A 10824-nucleotide genomic window follows, 5' to 3' on the forward strand; every position below is an offset into this window, starting at 1 on the left:
CACTCATTTCATATACACGGATCTCTCTAATAACAATGAGTTCTACACTCAGCTGTTGCTTTTACAGATGTTGATCTGAATTCTGAAAATGACTAGACAATGCTATCTTGCACACAAACTAATATGGTATACATGGCTTCTCCGAAATCTTCTTGTGGTTATTCCCTCCAATAAGTGGGCGAATTGAGATCACTGCCACAATCCACATCTCATAATTTTCCTTTACTGGCAGTAGTATTTTCACATAGTTCCAGCAAACATCAACAGGAAAGCTATCATATCAACTAGGCTATTGGGCCAATTGGTGAGCTTCTGCATGAATTCTATTTGTGCACTTTTCTAGTATACAACATTGTTGTTGACCCCATTGCATCATCACCGAAACCACAAGCTTCAAAAAAGGGCCTGCAACAGGTACCATAAAATAAATAAACATCAACATACATTGGTGAAAATTAAGCGATTCATATTTTTTACATTTACTGATAATGATAAGGGGAAAAACTCATATTCTGTACATAATGCCATACCTCTCGTTTTCTGTACAGAACGCGGAAATGTCATATATTCCTCTGCTATGGAGTACCCTGCAGATATTTTTCAGGCAACAGAATATTAGGCGAAGCTCTAACTTTGGACAAACAATCAATATATTGACGGTTACAAGTATTTGCACAGATTACCGAAGTACTTCATATTGCATAAATTCGTCTGTTGTTTTAAGATTAGTCAATTAGAGATCAATTGATAATTGGAGTCGAACTCTTAATATGCTTAGAGAAAACGCTCCGTATCTGTAGGCCAACTGTGCTTACTATCTACGAGCTCCTGAACTAATGTGCAATAGCTAATATATTTATAAGAAAAATATCTATGTTTTGTTTATTTCCTTTTTATCATTTTGGTTGTTTGTTTAAAGTGCGCGGAAGACTTCATGTTCTAGAGCTACGGCTTTTTTTCCTTTTTTATCTAATAGGAACATAAAGCATTGATCATTTGGTTTTGCTAATTTGCATACTTTACACAAATGGTTGTATATTAGCATTCTTGCAATAAATTTGAGCAAGGATGCCATGCCAACACCAATCCTAAAAGCATCACCTCAAACACCCCTTCAAAATTACTCCCTCTGTTAAAAAATACAAGGCATGCTTTATTTTGGAAAAAAACGTTGTATATTTTGATTAACATTTAGTCAAATTATAAGCATGTTTAGTGTACAAATATTATACAATTAGATTCATATTTCAAAATGCTTTTACCCACTATATAGAAATTGTTTTCACAGTAGGTTCACAACTGTTGTCACAGTCGGTTATCGAATCGACTGCAAGAAAGAGACTGTAAAAATCGACAACTATTATAGTTAGTTCTGAAAACTTATTGCAATAATACTTATTACCATCAGTTCGCACTAGGAACGTACTGTAATAGTGCACTTTTTTAAAAAAAAGGCTAGGTAAGTTTACATCAATTATTACCACATAAATGATCATATCAATTAAACAAAGCTATATGTACAAAACTGTATACATGTACATGTAGACCAAAAGATGCCTTTACTAGAATTATATGTACACAAGTGCATAATCGTTGCAAAAGAAACTAATCAAATACGAGTACCATCTCCCAAGAATTCAGTCAAACATCTTGCCTACTTGTCATTTAGGAATAAGCTGTCGGCGATGGTGGGCGGAGCGGAGCCACATGCCTGATGGTAGATCTGCCTCTTGATTGTCGCACAGAGTCACCACACACATGGTATTACCTGCTCCCTTTGTTTCACCTTCATGCAAGGCTCTGCTTGTTCACTCTGATCTGTATAAAAAAATGAATCCAATCTAAGAACCAGCCATGCTGTGAGATATGGATGAGGGAGAGGTACCCTAAGATAAGCGATTATGATACACCATCCATAAGATAAGCGATTATGATGTCATCAAATCATCAGGTGAATGTGCGTACCCTGAAAGTTAGCTTGGAATACGATGCAGAGTTGCTCCCACGAGTATATTGTCCCTGACGATAAGTTGGTCAGCCAGATTCTAGCTACCTCTTCAAGGGATGTGGGGAGATAATTTGCCATTACCTTATCGTCTCCACCAGCTGCTTGAATTGCCATGGTGTAGATTTGGAGGAACTCAACAAAGTTTGTGCTTCTGTTGTACTTCTCATTTGACCCAGAGCAGAACTGTGCCAGCCAATTCACATTCCGTAGATCTAGAGAGAAAGCCTGGTACCTGTTGATGGCACCTTGCTAGGTCCGGGTGGCCATGGACGTTCTACCCACAAGGGTCAGAGATTGGCCCTGGATTGAGTTGTGTTAGGACGTCCTCCGATCAGGCCATCAAGGCGCAGTTGATGCCTACTCAAGGGTCTTGAAGTGCCTCCGCTGGTTGATAACCTCGTGCATATCATTGATGGGATGATCTCTGACCAATGAGGTCCTTTCACGATTAGGTGCTTGGTTATCTTCCCAGGTTGTCTTGTTCCAGGTATTTCGCCAAATCTAATCCATTATGAGAAGGAGTGGTCGGAGACTTCCTTCGATTCTAGCTATTCCCAGTGATAGCTAGATGTGAGTCCTCAGCCTGAATGATAGCCTCCTGCATCATTCCGGTCATGGAGTAGATCCAACCCTTACTGGCAAGGGTCATTAGATCTACAATCGGAGGGCGCATGAGAGCCTCCTGTAAAAGGAGGAGCGTCTGCGCCATTGCAAATTTATAGCAATGAGCCCCATGCTGATGGTCATGAGACGTCAGATCCCGTGCTCTGTTCAAATTTTTGATCTGGGAGGCAGTGGCCAGCGGAAGCTAACCGTTGCCCGAGATCAGAGCAGCGGGGACTTGTGTGTTTGCGGGATTATCATCATGATTATCCATACTATCATTCCCGTCTCCAATGGCGAAGGCTTCTTGAGGGTAATCTCCACTAGATGAGGAGTCTAGATCCATCATAGATTTGTCATCGAAGTGCTTTGGGTAGGTATTTCAACAATCCATGTTGTCGAAAGCTGTAGTGGAGGATCTCGACTTGTGGTGAACATTGCTTTCACGATTGTCTTGGTAATTGAGTGGTTCGAACTTGATGCTGTAGTCCTTGGTGCATTGATACATAAAACGACTAGCCTCATCGCTAGAATCATTGTCAGCTAGATCTTTGTCAAGGTCCGCCTGATCGATCGTCGGCTCATTGTTGGTCAACAGGGTGAAGTTGTCATAGAACCCCTAATCCAAGAAGCCAATGCTCGGGTGCAGGCTTAGGTGAAGCCGACGACATGTTGTGTGTAGTTGTTTCAATGCCTTCTGTCATGATTTCCACAGTCGGTGCCAACTTGCGACGATTGGTGAACCGCCAATCTTACAAACTTGTAAAAATAGTAGGGGATGCTTCAAGTAAATGAATCACAGAACACACAAAAGGGGTTTTTATACAAGTTTAGGCATCCCTTAGGATAAAAGTCGTACATCCTGTTTGTCTTGTACTATTCTCTGAGATTGTTACAAAGGGTGCGCTACTAGCCTAGATGGATCTAAACCTAGGCGGATGGCTCCCTTGTGACTAGTCATGGGAATATGCTAATATAGATCTAAACTGCAGAAGGCTTGGAGGGTCAACGCTCCTAAAAGCTTCAATTGTGTATGATGGCTTGTCTCGAATTGTTAGCGCTTGTCTTCTGCAGGGTCCCCTAGGTCTGTATATATGGGGGTCATTGTATGGCCTCTAGAGTCCTTCCTTCTCATTCTTGTAGATAAACTTCCATGTTTATGAGTATCCTGGGTATCTATGGGTAGCATACATCCAAGGATTCCCTTCCCAGAGATGAAGATATACCCGAGAATAATTGTAACAGCCCAAATGGCTTAAGCATGTCATTAAGCATCATAAACATCATTGACATCATGATTAATTATTTTGGTGAATTATGAACATGCTTTTTCAATTAAACATAAATTGTAAAAATTAATGTTAATTGGTGCATTGTTAATAAACTCACAATATTTGTATACAATATAGAGTTGTAAGCAATTTTAGAAATTATTCCATGAAATATGAAGAATATAAATGAATTTTCCCAATTTTTGGAGATTGTTTTGAAGGCATAAAAATTACCACAAGTTATAAAAGATTGCATGTTTGGGGAATTTTAGTTTGGAATTGGCTTAGGTATTATCGGTAAAACTAGTTAAAATGGGTTACACATGAATTTTAGTTTCACAAAAAAATTGTCCCATGATTTTTGGACCACGGGAAGGTATTCTTTTGAATAGAAGAAGTGGAGATGATATTTTTCTTTAGTCCCTCACTGTTGATCGGCACCACCTGTCATCCCTCTCTCTGCCTCTCACCTCCTCTCACTCGCCGAGCTTTGCTCAGGGGCGATCGCCATTTTCCTTAACTTTGGAGGCTAGCCACGTCGCTGGACGAGTCGAGCATAGCAACGTGCTCCTTCCCGAGGTGCTGGGCGTCGCCCTTATCCCCTCCCCACTTGGCCTCTTTCTCTCTCCCTCCTTTCTCCCTCTCTCTCGGCTGGCTATTCTCCAGAGCAGAGCACACATGGCACAACACGGTCACTGGCCAAATCCACGCCGATGAGCCCACCTCCGCCTCGGCCAAGCTCCCCGAAGCGTTGAAGGAGGACGTTAGGCCCTCCTCCGAGCTCTCATCGGCCGATTCGCCCTCTTCCCCGCCGAATTGAAGCCTCCCGCACCGACCTTCTTCCTCCACTCCAGCCGAGCTCCACCCCTCTTTGAAGAGCCCATGTGTTTCCGCCCCTCCGGTTGAATACAACCCACGGTGAGCTCCCTTGTGCCCCCATGGGTCATGTGCGCGCACCGTTTTTGGCTTGGCCGGCCGCCGGCGTGCCTCTCCATGGCCACCGAGCGTCGCCGCCTGTAGCCGCCAGCTGCCAACCCTGTTCCGACTGGGCTCACCGACCGTGTGTATCCCCACCAAGTTCCCCATGTCTCGCTGGTGCCGCCGGTGCCCTCTGCTGGCCACATCGCGCCACCAATCACCTCCGGCGAGGCTACCCGAGCCGCCGGCGCACTGTGCTTTGGGCATGGCCTGGTTTTGACTGGAGTCAAGGTAGCCTGGGCCTGCGACCAGTGACTACAGCTAGTTAGGCACTAGCGTAAAAAGGAGTCAGTCCATTTAACTATTCGGTTTAAATCAGAAAATAGGAAATGGGTTATTCGTTGCATTGTTAAAACGGCTGGTAATTGTAAAATTCATAGAAAATCGAATATAGGTCTAAAAATTATGAAACCAATTTTGTTGGCCTTGTATTATCATACTCTACACATGAAAAATACTAGGAGTTATGAATTATATAATTAAAATTATTTAATTAATGAAATGTGTTTAATCATCAATAATTCATAAACAATTATTGGCGAGTCCAAAATTGGTAAATCCAATTTTGTTAATCTTATTAAATTATGCCCTGTTCATTAAAATATACTCACACTCATGTTAAATGAAGTTAACTTTCTAAGTTGTTTTAAGCTTGGATTTAAGCGTACTTAATCCATAGGAAATCATTAAATGTTTAACGATAATTTATTTAAGGAAAGTTTTGATGCTTTAAAACCCATATCCTGATGCATTGCATCTCCACTGTCATCACACGCTGTGGAGGATCTGTCATTGCACGTCATTCATGCTTGTCATTGCATGCGTTCTTCAGTAGTGAACGAAGGTCCGGAGCGTGACGCGAGTGTGATCGAGGGTGGCACCAAGGCACACCACTTCTGCGAGTTCTGTTCAGGAAGTATCGGGCAAACCCCAGAGCAGAAAGGCAAGCATCTAAGCATACTGCGTCCTTTGTTCAAATTAAATGGAGTCTAAAATTGATAAATTATGCTTTATATATGTTTGCATGTATTGAGTCCAGTGTCAGGCTGATATGGGTAGAACCTATGTTGATGCATTATCTCTACCTTGATTTATTGATGAATCCTTATCCATATAGTCTTGATGATATAGTTGGTGTCTAGCTTCAAGGGTTATTCGAAATGCTTAGCAATGCTTAGGTCCTCAGTAGAAGTCGAGTGACGGTGCTACCGTTGTTCGCGAGCCTAGGAATTAATCACTGTTCATAGATACAAAGATGAGGTTGAGATAGATGGTTGAGGTATGAGATTGAGGCGAGATGTGGGCGGTGTTAGGGGTATCTTTTGCCCTGGAGGTATCCTCTGGGTAGTTTGGGAGAGGAGCCCGGGTGCCATAGACCACTTGCATCGTTTAAGGCCATCCGTCAGTATAGTTGGCTCTAGCATTTACAGTACTCACCACATGCTAATCTAATGGTAAGGTAAGCCGATTATCTTATGCCGTGGCAACACTTGCCTTGTGGCTCTATGACGCGTAAGAGAAAAGAAAAGGAGAAGCAAGGTGGCGGGGAGCCGGAGGTGTCCGAGACATGCTCGCGGTAACCCCGGTCCCATAGGGGTATTGCAAGTGGGTGGTTCTGGGTACGAGAAAGGTTGACTCGAGTACCTCCTTGTATGTACTTTCGTAAGTAGCACAAGCCGAATGGTCTGCGAGTCATGTGGGTAAAGTTGTACCCCCTTACAGAGTGTAACAACAATTCGAATTGTCGTGCTCTCGATTATGAGCATACTAATGATTAATTAGAATACTATTTGTATCATACTTTGTCATGTCAGTGAACTGAGATGAGAAAAGAAACACGTGCCGGGACTACTAGGATGGTATTCTGGTTAATCATTGAGGTTGTGATTATGAATAATGATCCTCCTGATGATTAATTAAAAGATTGTTTGGACGGTTCCTCACAATAATGAAAAATAGTGGGGTATCCAGATATGATAGTTCTATACTACTCATCATCAAGTACCCCTCGTGGAATCAGGAAGAAAGACATCATGTACATTGGGAGGCTACTAAGAACTGTGTTAAGAAGGAAAAGCCTAACACCTGTAGATAGATACATGCCCATCTAACTTCTCAACCTCTTTTTAAACCGTCCTTCTACATCTGTATTCCTGAGCTTTAGAAAGTGAATCAGAACTCCCAGGAAGCGCAGGGGTAGGTCACCCATGGCACGTCCAAAAAATTTAGCATACTGGTCGGCATTATCCTAGGCTGCACAAAAAAAAGCAGTTTGCTTTTGCGGGAGTTGATCTTCAGACAAAAAAGTTGCTCAAAGGTGCAGAGAAATATCTTCATTTTTTGGCCTTTTTCAGATCATGCTCCATGAAGAGGATTATGTCATTGGCATATTGGAGAATATATGGGCCATCTCTACATGGTGGAGCACTACTCCGCCAATTTGCCTATTACTTTTGTCTCTCTTAATGAGGATTGCTAACATGTCAACAATGATATTAAACATAATTGAAGAGAGTGGATCCTCTAGATGTAAGTCCTTTTTTTGTTTGGAGTATAGACCAATATTATCATTAGTTTTAATCGCTAAGCTTCTTCAAAAAATGAAGGTCTCTACCCATGAACACCATCTAGACGAGAAACCTTTGATCACTACGTGAAAAAAATCATGGGTGATGGGTAATAACCCTTATGGGTGACTGGTCCCGCACCTGTCACCCCAAACGTGTCACTAATGACTAGTCATTAGTGACGGGTAAGAACTCATCACCAATGAGGTCATCAGTGACGGGTCATACCGTTACCCGTCACCTATAAGCTTCTCCCATTACATGGGTGACAGACATAAGTGACGGGTGATACTCTTCACCCATCACTTATATCCTAACATAAGCGACGGGTAATATATTCACCCGTCCCTTATGTCATAACATAAGTGATGGGTAACCTCTTCACCAGTCACTTATGTCTATTAGCCATGTAATGGGAGGAATACATAAGTGACGGGTAAGCCAGTTACCCATCACTTATATTTAATACAAGTGACAGGTAACCATGTTACTCGACACTTATGTGTATGTTACCCTATGGGAATGTCCTGTTTCCAAACTGCATCCTAGAGTGTACCCAGGATTTAGCAGCCATCTTCTCCCTGCGAACAATAGCAACACATCCAAATCTATATTGAAAAACACACATATAAGAACTCGTTCATCACATAATCGCAAAGGTTATAAAGTTCCAATCTAATTCATGATAGAACCACAAATGTTATAAAGTTTTGATCAACTCATATTACACATATAAGACCGGGATTCTATAGTGGAACTCACTGTGTGGGCTGATGACTTCAACCACCAAGAACTCTGTGATCCGTAGTTGAATCTCTGGGAGTGCACTAACTTCGAAAAAATGAGCGTAAAATTCCTGAATAATTTGACATGTAATCAATAATCTCGTATTGAACTAATTACTAAAATTAGTTACAAATAATCTCTTATTGAACTTACATCGAAGGATTTGATATCCGTCATGCGGAGCGTGAGGAGCATGTTCCACGCAACATAGAATCCGCAGGTGTTGCCCGTGGTTGTTGGTGGCACTGCTGGTAGAAAATTTAGTTTTAGATCAAAAGGAAAAAAGCAGCAACAAAGAGCATTTGGTATTCTGTTAGGTAGCATTTACCATGAACCCGGTCTTGTCTGTTAATCTATGGCTGGCTTTTGCATCGTAGTCAGGTTGAGCTCGGATGTACTTGTCAAAAGCCCTGCATAAGGATGGATCGATTAGGGAGCATTTGAATGTTAGAAAAGTTAAATGTGTAAACTAAGTCAGGCAGAACTTATGCGTCAAGGAGTCCTTTTACAGCACTGTAATCATGCTTTCCAGGTTTGCCTTTTCATCCTACTGGTCTTGACGAGTCGAGGTAGAACACCAAGTCCCACTTGAGGCAAATGACAATCAAGATCCAATGGCCACCGGTGTTGGGGACGCCCATCGGGTTCTGCATTTTGGAATATTATTGCATTGACCTGGCCACATAGTCCACAACGTAGTTGGGGTGAAGTTGAATGACCAATATTGTACTGAACTTAGGGTCAAGACATGCGATGGAATCCTTGTTCTTCTTTGTTTCTTTCATCAAGTGTCTACAGATAAGAACATAGTTAGATTCAAGAATTAATGGTATTAATTTATGAATATTCAGTTTTAAGGGACTTACAATGTGAAGATCCATAATAACGAAACATCTAGGCCATCATGGTTGAAGAGGTCAGATAAGTCAATGAAACCCACAATAAAGTAGTTGTCATCATTACTTAAGAGATGTCGTCGCTTGTACTTTACGACTATGGATGTGGCATTGCTGTCGATAGAAGCCTGCATGTAGTAATTATGCAGGTCGACACATGCTTTTCCACCCTTGTTAGGCCATCTACTGTTATCATGGGCTTCCCATATTTGAATTTCGTGTTGGCATTAGTCCATGCTGCTCCAATGTCCTTAGACTTCTTTGCTGGTACAATAGCCTTCGACATCTTTGGCAGGTTCTTTTTAGAGCCTTTCTTCTTGGTCTCCTTTTCCTTCTTCTTTGGACTCTCTAGGGGACACAGAATTGGATTTGGAAGTGAGGTTGCCAGATACGGAGGAGAAGGCAGTGAAGTTGCCTTCTCTAGAAGTGGGGGGCGCGACGGTGGTGCACTTGGAGCTCGTTCAGACTGGGATGCACTGGAGACCGCGATGTCACCCCTCTTCCACTGGATTCTTTGACGAAGAGCTTCACCCAGAGTTGTGACTTCATCATTAGGGGGGGGGGGGGAGCTCCAACACGTGATCGATGGCATTTCTATGTACCATTTCCACCGTAACCATGACATAGCCTATATGTATTGAGACTGTATGTAAGATGCGGACGCTTGGAAGCACCTGACCCCTTGCAACCTCGATGTGATACCCGCAAGGCCTAATTACAAGACAGTAGGGCATGGGCCCTTCTAGCAGGTCAATCGTGTCTAGCTTAGTCATGACAGCAACTTGTTGTTTGACCTCCTTGGAGGCGCAGCTACTCTTCCCTGCAGCTCTGAGGCTAGCTTCCACTGGGATGGAAATATCTATTCCCTTTGCTGCAAGCTGCTCTATGATTTTTGTGTAAACATTCTGGGTGATGTCCTGTGTCAATGTTTGTGTCAATGCATCCATGACCACTGTAGGCCTCTTGCTCTTCTTGTACATCCTGAGGTCTTCGGGAAAGACGTATTTCTAGCCCTGAACTTGATACACCTTGCACTCAACCTGGGTGCTCTGGGTTTCCCAGCGCCGCTGAGAGAACATCATGTTCCCTGGCCCCAGTGAAAGAACCTTGGCTGGCTTCAACTGCCTTTTCTTTTACTTTTTCTACGACTACTTGGGTTTTAGTGTTTATGAATGTGATTTCCCCGCTTTCAGATAGCTCATCCCTTGCACGCAAATATGATTGTGATTGTCCCAGAAATTGGAGCTAATGATTCTCATGGCCTTCTCTGGATAACTTTTCATCCTCTATAGGCCATTTGGCCCTTTTTCTAGCGTACCCGGTTGCGTCGGTCCTATGGCTATGCTTGTTCCTAGCCCAAAGCTGCTTCTTCTCCTCAATTTCCTTTTTGAACTACTCTGAGTTCTTCATCTGCGCAAAAGCATCCCAATTCTTCCTCTTTCAAGTGCTTGTAGATCTCGAAGGGCGCCATCCCTTTAGCCAAGTACTGATTCACAAGCTTACTCTTAAAGCTTCGGTGAAGTTTTGCGATCACTTTCATTACTACATTGAGCGCAACGATCGTTTGACGCTCGCTCATGTTTCCAGGGTACTCTAGATACTCCTTGATGACATTATCGAACAAGTCCCTCTTAGCTTCGTCATTGAGGTCATCGAACTTAATCGTTATCGCACCCTCTCCCGAGTAATGAGCCGTGCGACCCTTCGGAATCTAT

The sequence above is a fragment of the Phragmites australis genome, chromosome 9 (assembly GCF_958298935.1).
Source record: "Phragmites australis chromosome 9, lpPhrAust1.1, whole genome shotgun sequence".
NCBI classification, from domain to species: domain Eukaryota; kingdom Viridiplantae; phylum Streptophyta; class Magnoliopsida; order Poales; family Poaceae; genus Phragmites; species Phragmites australis.